Below are 21,467 nucleotides of genomic sequence, written 5' to 3' on the forward strand. Positions count from 1 at the left end.
ATTTTTTTTTTTTTTTTTTTATTTTTTTTTTGCGAGGCCCCCCTTCCCGCGAGGCCCTTTTTCATCCCAGACCTAAAATCTAGTTTTGCTAATATGCTTATATATTTCACATTAGACACGTTTGTAGAATGTGTCTGACTTGTTCCTGGGTCTGCAGACATACTCACTATTGGAGCTCAGCCTCTGGGGCTCTGCAGCAGACATACTATTGGTTTCAACGAAGGGAGTGGTTACATCATGTGTAGTACGCCGGCGTGCGTCAGCTGCGTTTGACTATTTCGCGCGTGCAGCTTTTGACTATTATGCTTAGTTATGCCAGCCAAGACGAAGAGGTCGGTCATTATCAGTCGGTCGGTCACCAAGGAACGTTGACGAAAGGCCTCTCGCTGGCGGGACAAATGGCCGGAGCCTTGTCATGGTGCAGTCGGGATATAGCCATGATGATGTCGGCTAGTAGCTAGCTTAGCTAAAGGCTAACTAGCGTTAGCTAACCTAGAGACAGCGCATGCAGCCAAGATGAAGAGGATGGTCGTTTGGCAGATGAACTTCGTCAACTCCACGCGGTTGTCTCCATCCTCTTGGACGTTTGGTGAGTTTTTAACCTATTCTATTAACTCTATTCTATTCCCGCCGTGGATATCTCTCTCTCTCTCTCTCTCTCTCTCTCTCTCTCTCTCTCTGGAGCCAAACTGGCCGACTAGCTGTTGTAGTACTATTAGTAGCTAACGGTGTGTGGCCTGGTGTCAGCACCTGTATTGCTTTTCTCACATTGTACAGTTTTTCAGTGGTAGCCGCATAGCTTGCTTCTGCGTTAGCTAATGGTTAGCGATAGCCGGGTTGAGCTAACTGTTAGCCAGTTAGCTGTTTAGCTACGACGTTAGCTGCCGGCTGCGCTCGGCTGGGAACGTTCGTTTGATGCTATCAGTTAGCCTAGAGTTAGCTGTTAGCTTGTGCTACGACCATTGACATTAGCCGTGAGAATAGCAGGGGGTTCTGGCACTCTGACTACGACATCATCTTTGACAGAAGATGTAGTCGGGCCTGCACCATGACAAGGCTCTGGCCATAGCTTATTTTTGTCCCGCCAGCGAGAGGCCTTTCGTCAACGTGGAGACCTGTGTTGCGGCCTTTCGCCCTGCGTTCCTTGGTGCAGGTAAGATTAATGAAAATGTCATGACATTACCCCACTCTTCCTTCCTTCCCCTCCCGAATGTTTTGTTAATAACGATGTTTTTTTCCAGGCAAAACATATGTTACTTCACAACATTTGGAGATACGACATGTGCTGTGTCGCGTTTAAATCTCGCACAGGGCCTCGCATTTCTCCCAGGCGGCCCTGTATATACACACACACTACTGTGAGAAAATAATAATCACACACAACGGGATAATGGCTTATAGCAGACTTAATGATTTTAGAATATTTCAGATAATGAAATTAAATGTTTATATCATCAATTATCCAGTTAATATTTATACTGTCTGTAACGTTTGGCTACTTTAAATCATTGAATGTAGAGAGAGAGCGAGAGAGAGAGAGGGGGCGAGAACGAACGAGAGAGCCAGCCCCCCCCCCCCTCGCGTTTTGATCGTCTAAGCTGCCGTAGGTGATGACGTCACACTCGAATGTAAACAGGAAGAGTCTAACACACGGAGATGGAAAGTGGATGATATACAGAAACGAATAACCAATAAATATGAAGTTATGTTTAAACTTCTGTTGCCAAGCGTTGTCAATATAACCCACCCCCTTTCCTCACAAATGGAACTAGTGTTGTGGAGTCCGCTTTGACCGCTTTTCCGCCGTCCCTGCTACACTCGGGACCACTACACTAACGTTAGCCTAGCCCTCGGTGCATAACAGTCACGAAATGGGCTAACGTTAGCCTATAGCTCCGACGTCCTGCTACAGTCGGGACCACTACACTAACGTTAGCCTATAGCTCCGCCGTCCCTGCTACAGTCAGGACCACTACACTAACGTTAGCCTATAGCTCCGCCGTCCTGCTACAGTCGGGACCACTACACTAACGTTAGCCTATAGCTCCGACGTCCTGCTACAGTCGGGACCACTACACTAACGTTAGCCTATAGCTCCGCCGTCCTGCTACAGTCGGGACCACTACACTAACGTTAGCCTATAGCTCCGCCGTCCTGCTACAGTCAGGACCACTACACTAATGTTAGCCTATAGCTCCGCCGTCCTGCTACACTCGGGACCAGTACACTAACGTTAGCCTATAGCTCCGCCGTCCTGCTACAGTCGGGACCACTACACTAACGTTAGCCTATAGCTCCGCCGTCCTGCTACAGTCGGGACCACTACACTAACGTTAGCCTATAGCTCCACCGTCCTGCTACAGTCAGGACCACTACACTAACGTTAGCCTATAGCTCCGCCGTCCTGCTACACTCGGGACCAGTATACTAACGTTAGTCTATAGCTCCGCCGTCCCTGCTACACTCGGGACCAGTACACTAATGTTAGCCTATAGCTCCGCCGTCCTGCTACACTCGGGACCAGTACACTAATGTTAGCCTATAGCTCCGCCGTCCTGCTACAGTCGGGACCACTACACTAACGTTAGCCTATAGCTCCGCCGTCCTGCTACTCGGGACCAGTACACTAACGTTAGCCTATAGCTCCGCCGTCCTGCTACTCGGGACCAGTACACTAACGTTAGCCTATAGCTCCGACGTCCTGCTAGTCAGGACCACTACACTAACGTTAGCCTATAGCTCCGCCGTCCCTGCTACACTCGGGACCAGTACACTAACGTTAGCCTATAGCTCCGCCGTCCTGCTACAGTCGGGACCACTACACTAACGTTAGCCTATAGCTCCGCCGTCCTGCTACAGTCGGGACCACTACACTAACGTTAGCCTATAGCTCCGCCGTCCTGCTACAGTCGGGACCACTACACTAACGTTAGCCTATAGCTCCGCCGTCCTGCTACAGTCGGGACCAGTACACTAACGTTAGCCTATAGCTCCGCCGTCCTGCTACAGTCGGGACCACTACACTAACGTTAGCCTATAGCTCCGCCGTCCTGCTACAGTCGGGACCACTACACTAACGTTAGCCTATAGCTCAAATATGAAGCAATACTACTAACTTTACTTTTCTTCATAGCTAAATCAGACAGTCAGCCAGTCTATCAGAGTGAGTGCTCAGTCGATTTTCCCCGCTGATCATACCTGAGTGCTCAGCTCGCGTGAGTGGCGTCATCACACGCCTTGGATAATTTAGGAGTGAAATGCGAATGCAAGGGTTGCAATCACTACTCGCAAGCCCGCCCCCAAATATTATTTACCAATCGCAACGACCAAATTAAGGGGCAATTTGCGATCATCTCGTCGCAGTGTACAGCCCTGAGACTACAGGAGAGGGGGAGAGAAGCTGGTCATAGACTACAGGAGAGGGGGAGAGAAGCTGGTCATAGACTACAGGAGAGGGGGAGAGAAGCTGGTCATAGACTACAGAAGAGGGGGAGAGAAGCTGGTCATAGACTACAGGAGAGGGGGAGAGAAGCTTTTCATAGACTACAGGAGAGGAGGAGAGAAGCTGGTCATAGACTACAGGAGAGGGGGAGAGAAGCTGGTCATAGACTACAGGAGAGGAGGAGAGAAGCTGGTCATAGACTACAGGAGAGGGGGAGAGAAGCTGGTCATAGACTACAGGAGAGGGGGAGAGAAGCTGGTCATAGACTACAGGAGAGGGGGAGAGAAGCTGGTCATAGACTACAGGAGAAGGGGAGAGAAGCTGGTCATAGACTACAGGAGAGGGGGAGAGAAGCTGGACCCCATCACCATCGACGGGGCTGCAGTGGAGAGAGTCAGCAGCTTTAAGTTCCTCTGTGTCCACATCACCAACAAACTCACCTGGGACATCCACATAATAATGTGGTAAAGAAGGCCCAACAACGCCTCTACCATCTCAGGAGGCTGAAGAAGTTCGGCATGACACCCAAGATCTTGAAGGCGTTCTACAGAGGGACAACAGAGAGCGTCCTGACGGGGTGCATCACCGCCTGGAGGGGGAACTGCGCCGACCTCAACCTCAGAGCGGAGCAGAGTCATGAGGACAGCACAAAAGATCCGTGGATGTGAGCTTCCCCCCCATCCAGGAAATCTGAGAGCCAGTGCATTAAAAAAGCCCAGAAAATTATCAAGGACCTTAATCACCCCAACCATGGACTGTTCCAGCTGATGCGGTCTGCGATCCCATTTTATTTAGGATTCTTTTCGGCGACCCCACACTTAATGTATTACGTAATTTCAACGTGGAATATCAAAATAAAAGCACACGTTGTTGAACTTGATCATGCATATTTATTTGAAAATGAAATTACAGCACTGTTATCAATGAATATCAACAAAAGCAACAGAATTGTTTCTGTATACACATTTATAAAACAAGGCCTATTTAGCCAAAAAAGTTTAAAAAAAAAGAAGAAAAAAATACGTAATGGGATGGGTGTGCTTGTACAGTTGAACGGTTCCAAGATACACTCCAACAGATTTTCTAAAAATTATCATTGTTGCACATAGATGAAGCCTTTCATACAAAGTAGGTTAAAAGGTAATATTAAATTTTCATACTTCTGAGTTAGTTACTCCTAAGAGATCAATTCACACCATCCCACTTATCTTGACGCTTACAATTCATCCATATTATTAAATGGTCAATGGTAAATGGTTGCATTTATATAGCGCTTTTATCCAAATCGCTTTACAATTTGTTCCTCACATTTTTACCCATTCACTCACATTCACACACCGGTGGCAGAGGCAACCATGCAAGGTGCCAACCTGCTCATCGGGAGCAATTAGGGGTTAAGTGTCTTGCTCAAGGACATTTCGACACGCTGCCCGGGAGGAGCGGAATTGAACCTGGAACCTCCGGATTACCAGACGACTGCTCTACCTCCTCATGTCGCCACATATTATTAGCATAGCATACATTCTAATGAGAATGTTTCAGTTTGGATCAATTCACTTTTTAATTCAAGATGTAGATTTTATTTCAAATATTGTACAAGTTCCATCATGAAAAGGTTTAGCTATCCAACCTAATGACAAGTAAATGTGAATGGATGTTCTATCATCATAAACAACTTGTTTTGAATTTAAAGTGAATTGATTCCAACCCTATACCGTTTTGATAGAAAAACCACTAAAGATGATAAATTCATATAAGGAACATCCATTCCTTTAAAAGAATACCAAAAACGACAATACATGGAACATTACTCTAAAATAAACACTTCTTCTTGTGTAGTACTAGGAATGTTGACAATATGTGTGACATTAGATGAAAAAAAATCACTAGTATCCACATTAAAATATAAAAATCCATACGAGAAGCAGTTTCCCCTCCAGTGTGTACAAAGTGTTTGTTAACCATCTTGGCTTTTGGCTGGTCACCCCATACTGAGGTCAGAAAGTTCCTATGATCCCAGTACTTAAAACACCAGAACAATGTGGTGTTATATTTTATATTTATTAACTTGACCTTCTCTCCCCAGCAACCTCCTGCAAAGCCTCACCGTCCCTCCTCTTTCTACCTTTTTACCCTACCCTCCAATCTCCCCCAATCCCATTCAATCTTGTTTGCTGCAGCTCAAATGTATCCCCTTGCCCTACTTTGTCTTTTATGTCTCGGTCTGTGTTTGTGTATTGTATGTTTGTTTTTGTTTTGCTGCCATTTTGGCCAGGTCTTGCTAGAAAAAGAGATCATTGATCTCAAGTGACTACCTGGTAGAATAAAGGTTAAATAAATGTGTGTTCACTCTTATACCATGACATATTGTCCCAGGAACATCCACACTGTCTGTCTCGCTCAGAGCGACAGAAACACAACTGTTGTCGTCAATGAAAACCGTGTCTATGCTAGTACTGCTTCTCTCTCAGAGGCTTCTGTGCAGGTCAAAAGCTCTTGGTAGTAGTTTTTAATTTAAAAAGAACAGCCAAATATTACTACCACTATTATTGTTATGATTGTTGATGGACTGATAGCTGTAATGGCGTACTGAAGCGTTTTCCAGTGGTCACAATAGTAGACCTTCTTCCCTGTGTGTTGTGTATTATCAGTTTGGATGGTTTTAAATTCCATTAGCAACATTAGTTAAAATTAAGGCTGTCAGTTTATCGTGTTAATTAGATTAATTAATTACACCGCAAATTATCGCGTTATGAAAATGAACTCAAAATTTATAAAATTAATAATTTTCTTTTTTTAAATCTCATTCATTCCATAAGAACGTAGAATAAACATTTACAATTTTTTTTTTTTTTATGGTCCATTTGCACATTCTTGGTATCTGATTCTAGGGACATCTATGGATCTTAGGGAATGTATTCCCAGTGTCAGAAATACTGTGTCTGTTACTAGGCTTGAGTAAATTATAATGAACCAAATGAGAATATCAATTCAATTCTTAAAAAAAAATGTGACTGTGAATAACACCATGCTAAAATTTACCAGACCTGAAAAATCTAAGCAAATGAATAAAGGGAAGATGATTAAACAGAAGGTTTTGTAGATACAGTACTGAATTCTGCCAATCCGGACACATGCAATTTGAAATATGATTATAGAATATAAAATATCAGACCTAAAATGTTATGCGATTAAAAAGCGATTAATTAGATTAATTAATTACAAATCCTGTAATTAATTAGATACATTTTTTTAATCGCCTGACAGCACTAGTTAAAATGGTACCTATTTTTCATGTGAAGTTTTCCCCACAGTGGTATAGTTTCTCTCCTGTGTGAATGACGTTGATATCATTTCAGGAGCATCATTATGAGTGTACCTCTTCTAATATTGGTCACAGCAGTAGGAATAGCTCCTAGGAATGTGCAGGTGAATTGACAGGTTTGACATTTCCCTGGATCTTCTCTCCCAAGTGAATTTTCTCATGTTTACTCAAATATGCTAATGTTCTGAATCTCTTATCACACAAACCACAATGATGTGGCTTCTCTCCTGTGTGAATTATCTGGTGTGTTTTCAGACTATCCAGTCGACTAAAGCTCTCCCCACACTGGTCACAGAAGTAGGGCTTCTCTCCTGTGTGAATCATCTGGTGTGTTTTCAGACTAGACAGTTGACTAAAGCTCTTCTCACACAAACCACAAGGATGTGGCTTCTCTCCTGTGTGAATTATCTGGTGTCTTTTTAGATTACTCAGTTGACTAAAGCTAGTCTCACACTGGTCACAGGAGTAGGGCTTCTCTCCTGTGTGAATTCTCTGGTGTGATTTCAGATGAGACAGATTATTAAAGCTCTTCTCACACTGGTCACAAAAGTAGGGCTTCCATCCTGTGTGAATCATCTGGTGTGATTTCAGACTAGACAGCTGACTAAAGCTCTTCTCACACTGGTCACAGGAGTAGGGCTTTTCTCCTGTGTGAATCATCTGGTGTGTTTTCAGATTCTGCAGTTGACTAAAGCTCTTCTCACACTGGTCACAGGAGTAGGGCTTCTCTCCTGTGTGAATTATCTGGTGTGTTTTCAGACTAGACAGTCGACTAAAGCTCTTCTCACACTGGTCACAGGAGTAGGGCTTCTCTCCTGTGTGAATTCTCTGGTGTGTTTTCAGACTAGACAGTTGACTAAAGCTCTTTCCACACTGGTCACAGGAGCAGGGCTTCTCTCCTGTGTGAATCATCTGGTGTGTTTTCAGACTAGACAGTTGACTAAAGCTCTTCTCACACTGGTCACAGGAGTAGGGCTTCTCTCCTGTGTGAATTATCTGGTGTGTTTTCAGATTAGACAGTTGACTAAAGCTCTTCTCACACTGGTCACAGGAGTAGGGCTTTTGTCCTGTGTGAATTCTCTGGTGTGTTTTCAGACTAGACAGTTGACTAAAGCTCTTTCCACACTGGTCACAGGAGCAGGGCTTCCATCCTGTGTGAATCATCTGGTGCGTTTTCAGATCACGTTGCTGACGAAAGCTCTTCTCACACTGGTAACAGGAGTAGGGCTTCTCTCCTGTGTGAATCATCTGGTGCGTTTTCAGATCACGTTGCTGACGAAAGCTCTTCTCACACTGGTCACAGGAGTAGGGCTTCTCTCCTGTGTGAATCATCTGGTGTGTTTTCAGATGATCCAGTTGACTAAAGCTCTTTCCACACTGGTCACAGGAGTAGGGCTTCTCTCCTGTGTGAATCATCTGGTGTGTTTTCAGATTAGACAGTTGTCTAAAGCTCTTTCCACACTGGTCACAGGAGTAGGGCTTCTCTCCTGTGTGAATCATCTGGTGTGTTTTCAGACGAAACAGTCGACTAAAGCTGTTCCCACACTGGTCACAGGAGTAGGGCTTCTCTCCTGTGTGAATCATCTGGTGTGATTTCAGATGATGTTGATGTCTAAAGCTGTTCCCACACTGATCACAGGAATAGAGTTTCTTTCCTGTGTGAATGCGCTGGTGTTTATTGAGATTCATCTTTGAACTGAAGTTTTTTCCACACTGGTCACAGCAGAGACCTTTTCTTCCATCCAAGCCTCTTGGTTTCGTCCCAGGCCTGACAGGACGGCTATCTGGATGGAGATAGTGATGGAGAAGAGTGTCAGAGGAAGGAGATTTGGTGATTTTATTCAGCTTAATTTCCATGTAAGATGTTTATAATGGTATGTAGCTGGGTTTTATAGTTTAAGAACACAGTGTAGTCCAGAGTCGTCTACAGTTCTAGACTCAACACCCACTTTGAAGTCCCCAACACCAACCAACAGAGAGGGGTTCTGACCACGGAGCGCACGCAGGACTCACCACTCACTGTGACAACGGCAGAGGTACGTACGGTTCTGAGCAGAACAAACCCACGGAAGGCAGCCGGCCCAGACAACATCCCCGGCCGTGCCCTCAGGGTCTGTTCCTCAGAGCTGGCTGACGTACTTGCTGACATTTACAACTTGTCACTAGCACAAGCTATTGTGCCCACCTGCTTCAAGACCACCACCCTCGTGCCCCTGCCAAAGAAAAACACTGTAACCTGTCTCAATGACTATCGTCCCGTTGCACTCACCCCAATAGTGATGAAGTGTTTCCAGAGGATAGTCATGTTGCACATCAAGGAGACCATCCCAGACACACTGGACCCTCTGCAGTTTGCATACCGTCAGAACCGGTCCACTGAGGATTAGGGCTGCGCGGTTTTGGGAAATAATCTAATTGCGATTTTTCGGACAGATATTGCGATAAAATATTCGCAAAATTATTATATATTTCTTTTTTAAAGCAGCCCAAAATGTTTCTTTTTACCTGGGAATTGATACCGGTACCCAACGGTACCTTTTTTTCTGTACTTTACTCTCTCTCTCTGAAGTCTAAACTTCACAACACACAATCTAAAATGCCTCCCTACAACAACTTTAACAACATTATCTGTCAATCCTCAGTAAATACTATCAAACTCCTCTGATGTCATCTGGTCTTTCAGAAGACCAGGTGTGTGTGTGTGTGTGTGTGTGTGTGTGAGTGAGTGAGTGAGTGAGTGAGTGAGTGAGTGAGTGAGTGAGTGAGTGAGTGAGTGAGTGAGTGAGTGAGTGAGTGAGTGAGTGAGTGAGTGAGTGAGTGAGTGAGTGAGTGAGTGAGTGAGTGAGTGAGTGAGTGAGTGAGTGAGTGAGTGAGTGAGTGAGACACACACAGAAAGAATCCCAGCATCGAAGGCTGAGAAAATGCCACCCAAAATTCTCAGCAACTTCTACAGAAGTACGATTGAGAGTGTCCTTACCAGCTCAATCACGGTCTGGTATGGAAATGCACTGCTAAGGACAGGAAGGCACTCCAGCGAGTGATTAAAACTGCTCAGTACATCTCTGAAGCAGCCTTCCCCTCACTACAGGACATTTACTCTACCAGGGCCACCAGGAGAGCACATAACATAATTAAGGACAGTACACACCCCCAGCACAGACTCATCAACCTCCTGCCATCTGCTGAAATCCAGGACTAAACTGTGATCCCCCGATCCCCCTCTCCTCCCCCCCCCCCCCCCCCCCCCCCCACACACACTTTTAATTTTGTGCCAGGCAGACACTCTGACCCGACTGCTGCTGTGACCTCACTGTCACCCTTCCCCCAAACTGTCAATCACTAAAGACACTTTTAACTGCTGCTGTGACCCATTGTCCCCTCCATATTTATATTTGTAAACACTACTGGATCCTACACTGTGAATCGGAACGTGCAATAACGTCAATGTTACTCACTTGTGCCTTGTATATATCTTAAACCTTTTTCTTTTTTTGTATATACAAAATATATATGTTTACCTTATTTTTTGCAATCACTTGTATTTAAATAAAAATTATTTAAGTATTGTGTGATTTTGTGTGAAGGGCGCACTAGCAAAGTAGGATTTGCATTGTACAGCAAACTGTCTGTTCTTGACTCTTTAAGCTCGGGTACAAAATTTATTTCAGATTATTCTGATTATTAATCTGATATTCAATATACATTATTCGTTAATTTCCTATTCCCAGTTTCACCCTCACCATAGACAACTCCTTGGTTTCCCCTTCCCCCCAGGTCAAGAGTCTGGGTGTCGTCCTCGACAGCACCCTATCATTCCATTCCCACATCAATAACATCATCCGGTCTGCCTACTTCCACCTTTGCAACATCAACCGCCTCCGCCCTTCACTCACTCCCAACAGCGCCGCAATCCTGGTCCACTCCCTCGTCATTTCCCACTTAGATTACTGCAACTCCCTTCTCTTTGGTTGCGGGTCTCATTTCCGCCTAAGCGCAGCTCCAGCTATAATAACTATGGCTCCGGCAGCTAGCACCGCTCAGTTCATATCGATACTCTTATTTTGAAAATCCGTGGTGTCGTGACTCATATCCGCTCTACAGCACACAGCAGTACTCGTCTCGCAGTAGCAGCAGTAGCGTCTGGAACATGCACATTGCAACATAGCAAGGCTAGTGTGCTTATTTCGCGACCCAAAACAAATCCCTACTGTTTTATTCCGCAACGGGTCAAATGCATATAACATGCTTTGCAATCCTCGCCATTCCTTTATGACCACGTCGTGTTTAAGACCGGAATTAACATTAACGTTAGCATAAGCTAACAACAAGCTAAAGCCCTGTTCAGAGCGATAGAGAACAGCAGAGTGGGGACTGGGAAGGAAGGGGGGGGGGCATTCTCCCTTCTGTGTGTGTGTGTGTGTGCGTTTGAAAAGATATGATGAAGTCAGATGAGTATATTATATTGATAGTAAATGTACTGAGGGTAGACAGATGATGTTGATATTTAAACATAAAAAATACAATACATAATAAATGTATGCATGATCATCATGCAACATAAAACAATTGCAGGAACGGTTTGGGAGAGGAAGGGGTTTTAGGTTGTGTGTTCCAAAAAAGATTTACTTAAAGTTTAAAGCTCAATATATCAAAACGTGGCAATTTAGGAGGTCTATTTGTATTAAAAACCATAAATAGTTTTTCATTTAAATGTCTGGAAGAGATAAAAAAATATTCAAATTATATTTGTTACCTTTTGAGTTGATCTAAATGGGTCTCATTCCCGAAAAATGTTCAAAGTTATATTCTGGAAGACTTATCTTGGAACCACTGAGACATAATCTATGACAAGTACACTCTGAGTCCTGAACGTGGCTGAAACGGTCGCAGAAATGATATGATCTGATATCTGCTTGGAGAATGGCATTCTGTCGTAAACTCCAACGCGCGTTCCCGTTCAGGTCATTTGCATACAAACCACGCCCCCGACAGTCCTTATAAAGCAACTGGTGACGCAGCTGTGTGAAATGGAATGGCGGAAGTGCTTTGAGAGCCGCGTGATTACGAAACCTAGCGTCAGTCAGTGCCAATCAGAGAGCGCCTCCGAGAAATGCGGCTAGGTTTCATAATCACGCTTGCGCCCATCAAAAAGATTAGATTAATGTATTGGCATCATATACAGCTTGCGGTACACACCTGCCGCAGCGCGCGCACACACACACACGCGCGCACGCAGTACTGTATATGAATGAATGACATAATATATATAGCCTACGGGCCGGCGGGCGTAATGAATGAACGCAGTATGGCTTATTATTCCATAATTAAGCCTATAGGCTACTGTTCATTCGTAGGCGCACACAAGACTTGTTATGGAATATTAATGCAGTCTATTTCCACCGATTAGCTTTAGTTCTTATTTATTTATCCACTGTCATTTCAGTGTTGGTGTATAGGCTATATAGTGTATTTCAATATGTTTAATTGATTAATGATATATTCGAAGGAATGCAGGTTTATAGCTATATCAACCCCCTCCAATGTACAGTAAATGACCAAGTATGGTTGTCAATATTCCAATGCACAGTTTTGCTTGTACAGTGTAAGTCTACCACCCCTCCTACCCAACCTCCTCCAACAGTTTCTACGTCAAATGTACTCTCTTTTCTGGACTCTTTTTGTATCACAAACAGTACTGTATTTGCAAATCTGGTATGTCATAAATGTATAGATGTAGCAGTACTGTCTATCTGTGTCGTGTGTGTCATATATGTTATGATGAATTGAAAATGGGGGACCCTGATGTAAACAAGACGAAATTCTTTCTCTGGTCTGCATCCCCTTATGTAATTGAGCTGTACTGTACTGTACCCATTCTGCAATCTGTTAAGTTTTCAATCAATCAAACAAAGGTCTGTCCCATTGTATACCAATCAATGGGATACATTGCATGTTGACCTGCATTCTTTCAAATGTATATAATTAATCATTAAAACAGATGTGTAACAAATAAGAAATGCAAATTCCACAGAAGGCATTCAATTATTATTATTTTCAATCATTTCACAATAATTGCATAATTGTGTTTGAATATCTGAGTAATTAAAGTAATTATACTTTTGTCCAAAATAGCTGGTTCAGATATGGTTAAGCAGCTGCCCTGTGATCAGATGAATCCATATTATTTATTTTTCCGACATCAAATGCGTAATTTCTTATCGTACAAATATTGTCATATTTATTTTAATTATGATCAAGTAATTAATTCCAAGGAGGCCTGTAGCGTTAACATGAAGGAATCACTATGAGAACACAGTCTGTCAAGTTATAATAACATTTTAAATTAGTCAATCAATCATGAGATTTGATCGTGGGCTGAGAGCATATTTAAGTGTGCTCCTCAGCACTCTTAGATCTGCTCTCAAATAAGATCTCAGGAAAATTCTCCCACTCCCAGCCCTAATATGTCTTAAATAGGCCGAAATCTGGCTAAGACGAAATATTTTGTCGTAACTTCGTTCGAGAATGAGACCCAATGTTACTGATTGTGTTAAATGGGCTTATGATATCATCTCATATCGATTGCAGGCACCTGCATTGTATCGTATCGTGGCAGATATCGGCAAATATTGTATCGTTGTCCAAAGAATCGATATCGTATCGTGATGAAACTGGTGATTCCCACCCCTAGTTGAGTCCATACACCCAACACCAAATCCCATAATTCCTTACACGTAATGTGTCTGGCTGTGTGACGTCAACTTGTCAGCATGAAAATGACAGCCAAACATCTTTCTCCTCTGTCCCTGCCATCATTCTGTTAGAAAAACAGACACAATATTATTTGTTTATTGGCATCATCATCACATCAAAGCTTCACACACCAAAGCCATGGTATTATTATAATCACGCTAATCACATTTATTGTCCACTTAATGGCACAGTAGAGCAAATGAAACACCATCGAGCTTCAACCAGTATGAATATTACTAGTATGACATGTACCAAAATGTACACATCAAAATAAAACAAATAAAGAACTGGGAACTCATCCTACGGATTATTTAATTATTACCACTTCACTGCACCAGATCCCCAGTGGTGCTTAGCAGTGTTAATCTTGTCAACGAAAATTATGACGAAAGATGTTCGTCAACGAAGGTTTTTTTTCATGACAACAACGAGACGTGATGTCACGTTATTAAAGAGCATGTGACGCTAACGTGACTAAATCACTATGTATCTGCACTTGCATATTTCTTATTTGATTTGTACCTATTGTAGGGCTGGGCGATATATCGAGTATACTCGATGTATCGCGGCTTGTTCTACATGAGATGTAGTAGGGGTGGACGGTATAAACGGTATACACGGTATTAATTTGCTCTACGGTATGGATTTTGACTATACCGTGTAACCGGTAGAGTAGCTCTAAAATAGCAATGACGTCATGTAACCACAGCGCGACTATTTCAATCGCATTTGCCCCTAAAAATAGATAGAATTAGTCATAGATAATAGATATGTGCAAACTGGAAAAAGTTATTTAGGAGGCTTCGCGCAGTGGGCGTGTCAACACGCAATTGTCATTTCATAATAAACACACAGCAAGTTTCAATTTCAGTTCCTGGCATTTTTAACCAGTGGAGAAAGGTAAGAGATGTCCCTATCGTTTTTTGATATGAATTATTCTACGTTAATAAAACATACCTGGTGATCAACTACAGTTTGCTGTAAACATTATGATATGCGTGTAGTGTTATGATAACGACGGCTGCAGCGGGAGCCGGGAGGACGGCGGCAGCAGTGGATTTGCGAATAGCATGCAGCTGCAGACAGGGACCGAAACTAAAGCCCGCCGCCCGCCAGGGGCGGGCTGTTTTTACCTTTGGCGCATGACACTTAGAGGGCTGCCCGCCGTGTGGCGTGTAGACGTGTAGTTCATAACTTCATAACGACACTCTTGTGCGAGTACAGATTATAGCCGCTCGTCTTTTTTTTCTCCGCCGCGAGATCGTTAAAAAACTACAAGTCCCACATCGCACTAGGTCCAATCACAGTAGAGTGACGTGACTGGTTTCATGAGAAAAAAAGCAAATGACCAATCGGAAGCTATCATTCATTTGGCTTGTTTACTTCCATCTGCTCTAGTCTATATCGGACCTCCAAGAGTCTAACGTTACTGTTTAAACAATGACCCAGTCAACTATTCACTTTTAGTTTAATACATGACGAGGCATTGTCTACCGGTATCTAGCTGGCTAGCTACTGATAGCTGCTGATATCAACAAATGCTCCAGCAATAGTCTACTCGAGTGCATAATACCTCCGGTCCCTCGTTAGCTAGCTTAGCTAGCTCACGTTGATCCATATGTCCCAGTCAACTAAATTGTCTTAACGTTATCTACCGGGCTAGCAGTAGCTACAGATAGCTCCTGATATCAATGTCTTATAACATTGATTGAATGCGTATTCTAGCTGAGGGCATGTTGAATGTGATTTGACAAAAGAACGGTAACGTTATAAATAGGTCCAGCTGCATCGCCGGAGAATCCTTGCATGCTGAATGTAGGGTCTAGCTGAATATAGGGTCTAGCTGCAGGGCCGGAGAATCCTTGCTCGAGCTGGAGGCTACTCAAGTATACACACAGACAGTGGAGCTGTTTGCAGATAGCAAGCATTTTGACTTATTGCGAGGTGGCGATGTCTCGCAGATAATACAACTACAAGTATGATTATATAATATATATTTTATTAAAAAAAAAATTTATATAAAATATATATATATTTTTTTTTAATCAAAAAAATGTTGGCAGGTAAGAAATATGCTTGGCGGGTAGACTCTTCCCATCTACCCGCCACTGGCCGGTGAGTCAAAAAGTTAATTTCGCTCCCTGGCTGCAGAGCCGCAGAGCCAGCGGCGCTTTCAGGTCAGGTCCGCTCAACAGCGCCCCCCCCCCCCCCCACCCAACGGCTGAAAGCTGTGACCAGACCTGAAAGCGCCGCTGGCTCTGCGGCTCTGCAGCTACATATGCTTATAGCAAAATCCAGCATCCAGCCCGGCTGTTTGCAATGGGAGCAGCACGGACTCGGGACTTATTTTATTTGGAATATAATGACTTTATACGCAAAAGTAGCCTAGTTTTAAGTTAAAATATTATAAATCTACATGCCTTGAGGATGTCATTCTTTATATAGCCTGCCTATCAGGCAAAAAAAATTATTCGAACGGAAACACTGATACCGTGATATATACCGTTACCGTCTATGCTTCAAATTATACCGTGATATAAATTTTAGACCATACCGTCCACCCCTAAGATGTAGTATATTATTATATCGTGAACATCGAGTATATGTTGTCGAGTATATGTTGTCACGGCTGAGATCAGGCTTTAGCGCAGAGCGGTCCTCTCATTTCATTATAGACACATGACCAGCGCGGATCTTAAATGACATGCAATTGTAATTTCATTAGACAGACCAGCGCGGACCTTCAATGACATGCAATTTAATTAACGCAAGCATTGGGCTAACGTTAGCTGCTAACCAAGTTATCCCATGACTAGGCTAAGCTAACTAGCTAGTGTTAGCTGCTAACCCTGGAAAACGCTCAAAGCGGACTCCACAACACTAGTTCCATTCGTGAGGAAAGGGGGTGGGTTATATTGACAACGCTTGACAACAGAGGTTTAAAACATAACTTCATATTTATTGGTTATTCGTTTCCTTATATCAGCATCCAGTTTCCATCTCCGTGTCTTAAACTCTTCCTGTTTACATTAGAGTGTGACGTCATCGCCTACGGCAGCTTAGACGCTCAAAACGCAAACCTAAAACAAAACCCGAGGGGGGGGGGGGGGGGCTGGCTCTCTTGCGCGTTCTCGCCCTCTCTCTCTCTCTCGCTCTCTCTCTACATTCAATGATTTAAAGTAGCCAAACGTTACAGTATAAATACTAACTGGATAGTTGATGATAAACATTTAATTTCATTATCTGAAATATTCTAAAATCATTAAGTCTGCTATAAGCCATTATCCCTATCCCAAATGGGGGACCCTTATGTAAACAAGACAAACTTCTTTCTCTGGTCTGCATCCCCTTAACAATTGTGTGTATTGAGCCGTACTGCAATCTGTTAAATAAAGTTTTCATTCATTCATGCATTCATTCCCTTTGTGTGTGATTATTATTTTCTCACAGTAGTGTGTATATACATATATATGTGTGTGTGTGTGTGTGTTTGGCTAAAGTGGATAGAAAACGCAGTACTGTGCAAAAGTCTTAGGCACCCAATAGTTTTTATATAAATTGTCTTAGATGTAAATACATTTTTTGTTAGTGTGTCAGTAGACTACTCGTAGTACATTTTCATTTTTTTCTTTTTTTAGCATCTTCATGGTTTAATAATGCAAACATATGTTGCAGGGACTTATTATTAGGGATGGGAATTGATAGGATTTTATCGATACGATTCCATTATCGATTCTGCTTATCAATTCGATTCCCTTATCGATATCTGATCACTTTATAATTTAAATAAATAAATTGGAAATGCAACAGAACTAAGCTGGTTAGAATAACAACATGCAACTTGACATTTCTGATTGTCATTTATTGTTGAGCCCCCATGTCAGAAAAATACAAAAACTGTAAAAAATAAAACATTAACTATAGCCTACACTTAAATAAAATAATGTATTTGAGATTCTCTTAAAATGTATTTATTTTTTTATTCTTAAACTAATTTAATCTATTGAACCGTAGTTGAATTCAACAGGTCGTTATTCCTCTGACTTCTGTCTCACACACACACAGCAACTAATTTTACCTTACCCTGAACTAAATCAATGACTAGATTCTAAAGCATTCAAGTAGTTTTCACTGCACATAGAAGTAGCCAAACAGCGGGATCATTTCGGGAGCATATGACCAAAACCTAGGCAATTTCGAGCCCTTAAGGAATCAAATAAGTCTGCCATGGCTTAAGGCTGAGCCCGAACGTTCGAACGTTCGTTCGTTACGCTGACATTCGGACTTTAATTAATAGGTTCGAACGTTCGTTGAATGCGCACGGGGTTGAGGTGATGTGAATGCGAGGCGCTCGGCTCAACCAGTATGGTCTGCCGGGCTGCAGCGGGATACTATTTCTCAACCAGAGCTCTATTTTGATTGACAGGCGATTCTGCCAATTACGTCACACCGCTTGCACCCGCCTCTGCTGTTACCACCAATCGGCAAGCCTCAACAGACTTACCGTAGCTACCGGGGAGCCGTAGTTAGCTCCCCGCCGAGGAAGTAATCGGTAACAAGGTTTCCGTAGGTGAACCTGCAGAAGGATCATTAATGAATACCATCCTTTTTCGGCCACGGAGCGCGAGCTTCATGGCGGGAGGTGGTTGCGTTGGAAACAACAGCAGGCGCACGGTGGACAGACCCGTCCACCGTCTACCTCGGAACGGTGGTAGGGCGGACGGGCGGCAGGCGTGTTGGGAGCCCGGCCGTTCCGAGGTAGACGGTGGACGGGTCTGTTGAGCCGAGGCGTGCGCCTCTCCTCCCGGCTCCCCTCCCCGTCGACCAAGAGTGAATACCTGTTATTGAACGTGTAACACTAACTATATAACGTTCGGTTAATGCCACAAAACTAATGCATTTGTTTATCTAGCCCCTTACGTGACTGCAAGGGCTATTGTTTATCATACTTTGATTCAGTAGCTTGTTTATTTTCTTCTGAGTGCTTTGTTTAATTACATGTTTACATGAACAGCCACCACTGTAAACAACATGTTTTTCACCAATAGACTATGCAATGCCGCCCTCCGTAGGATCTATAATTAACAATAAAAAAAAATTATTATTAAAAAAAATGAAAAAAAAATGTATTAAAACTTTTTTTATTAAAAAAATTTAAAAAAACGAACGTTCAAACGTTCGTTCGATAAACCCTGGCGAACGTTCGAACCCTAAAAACAGGGTTCGGGCTCAGCCTTACCATGGCTACATGCTAACGCTAACGTTATTGTTTTGAAAAACTGGCAGCGATAAGGGAATCGAAAGTCACGGGAGGCACGCGATTCCAGGCATCGGACAATTAGGAACCGATTCCCATCCCTACTTATTATAATCATCATATTGGTGTGACTGTATGCAGCAAAGGGTTAAATCAAGCATTTTTAAGTGCTTTAGAGGAAATGTCAATATCGCGATATATATCGTGTATCGTGATATGGCCAAAAAATATCGCGATATCATTTAGAGGCCATGTAACTGCCCCCCGGCTTGGTGGTGAAATAAAGATGCGGTTATGTTTCGTACAGGTGCTTTTATTTATTTTCTCTTTTTTCTTTTGCATTTTAGCATAGCAGCACTGTAGCCTTTCTTTGGTAGTTGTCGTTGCACCGTAGTTGTACAGGTAGTGACGGTTGCATCGTTTGCTACGTTTGCACCGTGAAAACTGTGACGGTCAAAAACACAAACATATACAATTAGTTATATTGTTCACAGTTCAATATTGTTCACAACAAAGCACCTAACGTGTTCAAACAAACATTTGAATTTAATGATATTATTGAGGGTGAACTCGTCTTCCTTCCATAATAAAGGCATTTAAGGAAAATAATGATAAATAGTAATGTTACTTGTTCGGCAGCAGGTGCCTTTGATTAGAACCTAATCAGTGAGTGCACCACTTTACATGTTTACCACACATAAATATAGACCTCTTCAACAACAGTAATAATAATAATAACAATAATACATTTTAGTGTTCGACGTACCTTATTCCGCTTTACCAAGGGGTGTTATTTACTGAAGTAAGGTCCTTATATTCTACATAATTCGCTGTCTGCTCCGTCGTTGTCTCTGAGTTACTTCCTGCCTTGGTCACAAACAGGATGCTGTGACCTTTATACTATAGGAAAGACGAGCTCTGCCCCCATGTGGACACGAAATGAAAATGCACAAGCGGCTCTGAAATATTATTTTCTTAAATAGAAAGCTCAGTATTCTGAGCTAATAAAGAGAAGTCGATCATCTAGACCAATGTAAATTAAAGTTTACTGACAATAAAGATGATAGGCATCTTTACCCTTGGCGGTCAGTTACAGGCCATATCGCCCAGCCCTAACCTATTGTACTTTAATTATTTAAATCCTCTCTCTTAAAACATACAAGGTTATCACTTAACCCAATTCGTTTTTTTAAATATTTAAAATAGAATGAAGTTGCCATATTTCAGGTTCCAAATCCTCAGTGGGACTTTTAATTATGCGTCTTTATGAATGTATTGATTTTATTTATCCCATGGTATTTGTTAAACATTGAGTCTCAGAATAAAAATGAAATCAAAGAGACTAGTGCGCAAGTTTAACAGGGGAAACAAGAATCAACATTGACCATCAGTTAGCTGGTGACTGAAACTGGGACTCTAGGTGTGAAAGAAAGGACTCTACTCTGGTGTTTCTCCAGACCTCTCTTGACAGAGCCTGAGGTGTGGCCAGACAATAACAACCCCTTCAACTCCCATTCAATTCTAACCCACACATCTGAGAAAAGTGCATTACCAAGCAGGGCTATTTTGCCTAGAGGTAGCTGTTTACAACATTACAGATACTTCTAAAAGTGAATCTGCTACAAGATTGTTATTAAAATCTGGTCAACGTTAGGTAAAATACTGGGCAGTTGCCTGCAATGTCATTGTGGTGGTATCTGACTGCCGTTGTACAAATACACTTACATTTAATGAAGACAAATAAACAACAGACATTCAGGCATGTTTAAATTGGTTTTCTTGGAAACACAGAAAATAAGAGAGGCTCTGCAATGCCACGAAAACAATCTAATAAATAATTGTACTTACAGATGGTGTCCACAGTCTGATCTGTCTTCAGAAGCAGGTTTTGATCCAGATGGTTTCCAGTAGAAAGTCTTGGTCCAGTAGACAATGTGTTCTGCCACAGAAAGGCGTTCAAGTCAACCAGCAGACTATCCCGTCTTTATGGTTGAATGAGTACTTCAGTCTGGAAAACAGCCCTGTTCTTATACCAGAGAGACAAGAGTTGAGCATTTAGCTGCTTGGAACTGATTGGCTAATCAGAACAACAATAGACACCTCCTCCATCAAACTGATATTTCCCCTCTGATCATCTTTGAAGACATCACTTTGTACAATCACTATGTATCTGTGCAGTATCTGCACTTGCATATTTTTTATTTGATTGTACTTTAATTATTTAAATCCCCTCTCTCTTAAAACATACTGGGTTATCACTTAACCCAATTCGTTTTTTTAAATATTGAAAATAGAATGAAGTTGCCATATTTCAGGTTCCAAATCAGACATAATCCTCAATGGGACTTTTAATTATGTGTCTTTATGAATGTATTGATTCCATGGTATTTGTTAAACATTGAGTCTCAGAATAAAATGAAATCAAAGAGACTAGTGCTCAGGTTTAACAGGGGAAACAAGAATCAACATTGTATTATTGACCATCAGCTGGTGACTGAAACTGTGATTCTTGGATTATGCCACCAGATTACAAAAACAATTGTCAGGTCAGGATATTGTTTTACAGCTGTGATTTCAAGATTTGCATATAAAATGTTGACATGGCGTATTTTATATTGGTTAATGTAATTCACAATACATTTCAAAATATATTTCTAATGACTCTGCACCCCAGTGCCCCTCCCTTCCTA

At 42.3% G+C, this 21,467-nt stretch overlaps 1 long non-coding RNA gene across 1 annotated transcript; it reads right to left on the reverse strand.

Annotated features, from left to right (window-relative positions):
• Positions 1-8,328: 8,328 nt before the first annotated feature.
• LOC311241878 lies at positions 8,329-20,786 on the reverse strand. The gene is made up of 3 exons (XR_014620585.1): positions 20,626-20,786; positions 13,500-13,584; positions 8,329-8,551 (listed from the first exon to the last, which is right to left on the reverse strand). It is a non-coding gene; the product is annotated as an uncharacterized lncRNA (long non-coding RNA).
• Positions 20,787-21,467: the final 681 nt, after the last annotated feature.

The sequence above is a fragment of the Notolepis coatsorum genome (genome assembly GCF_963971535.1).
Source record: "Notolepis coatsorum genome assembly, chromosome: 15".
Classification (NCBI taxonomy): Eukaryota; Metazoa; Chordata; class Actinopteri; order Aulopiformes; family Paralepididae; genus Notolepis; species Notolepis coatsorum.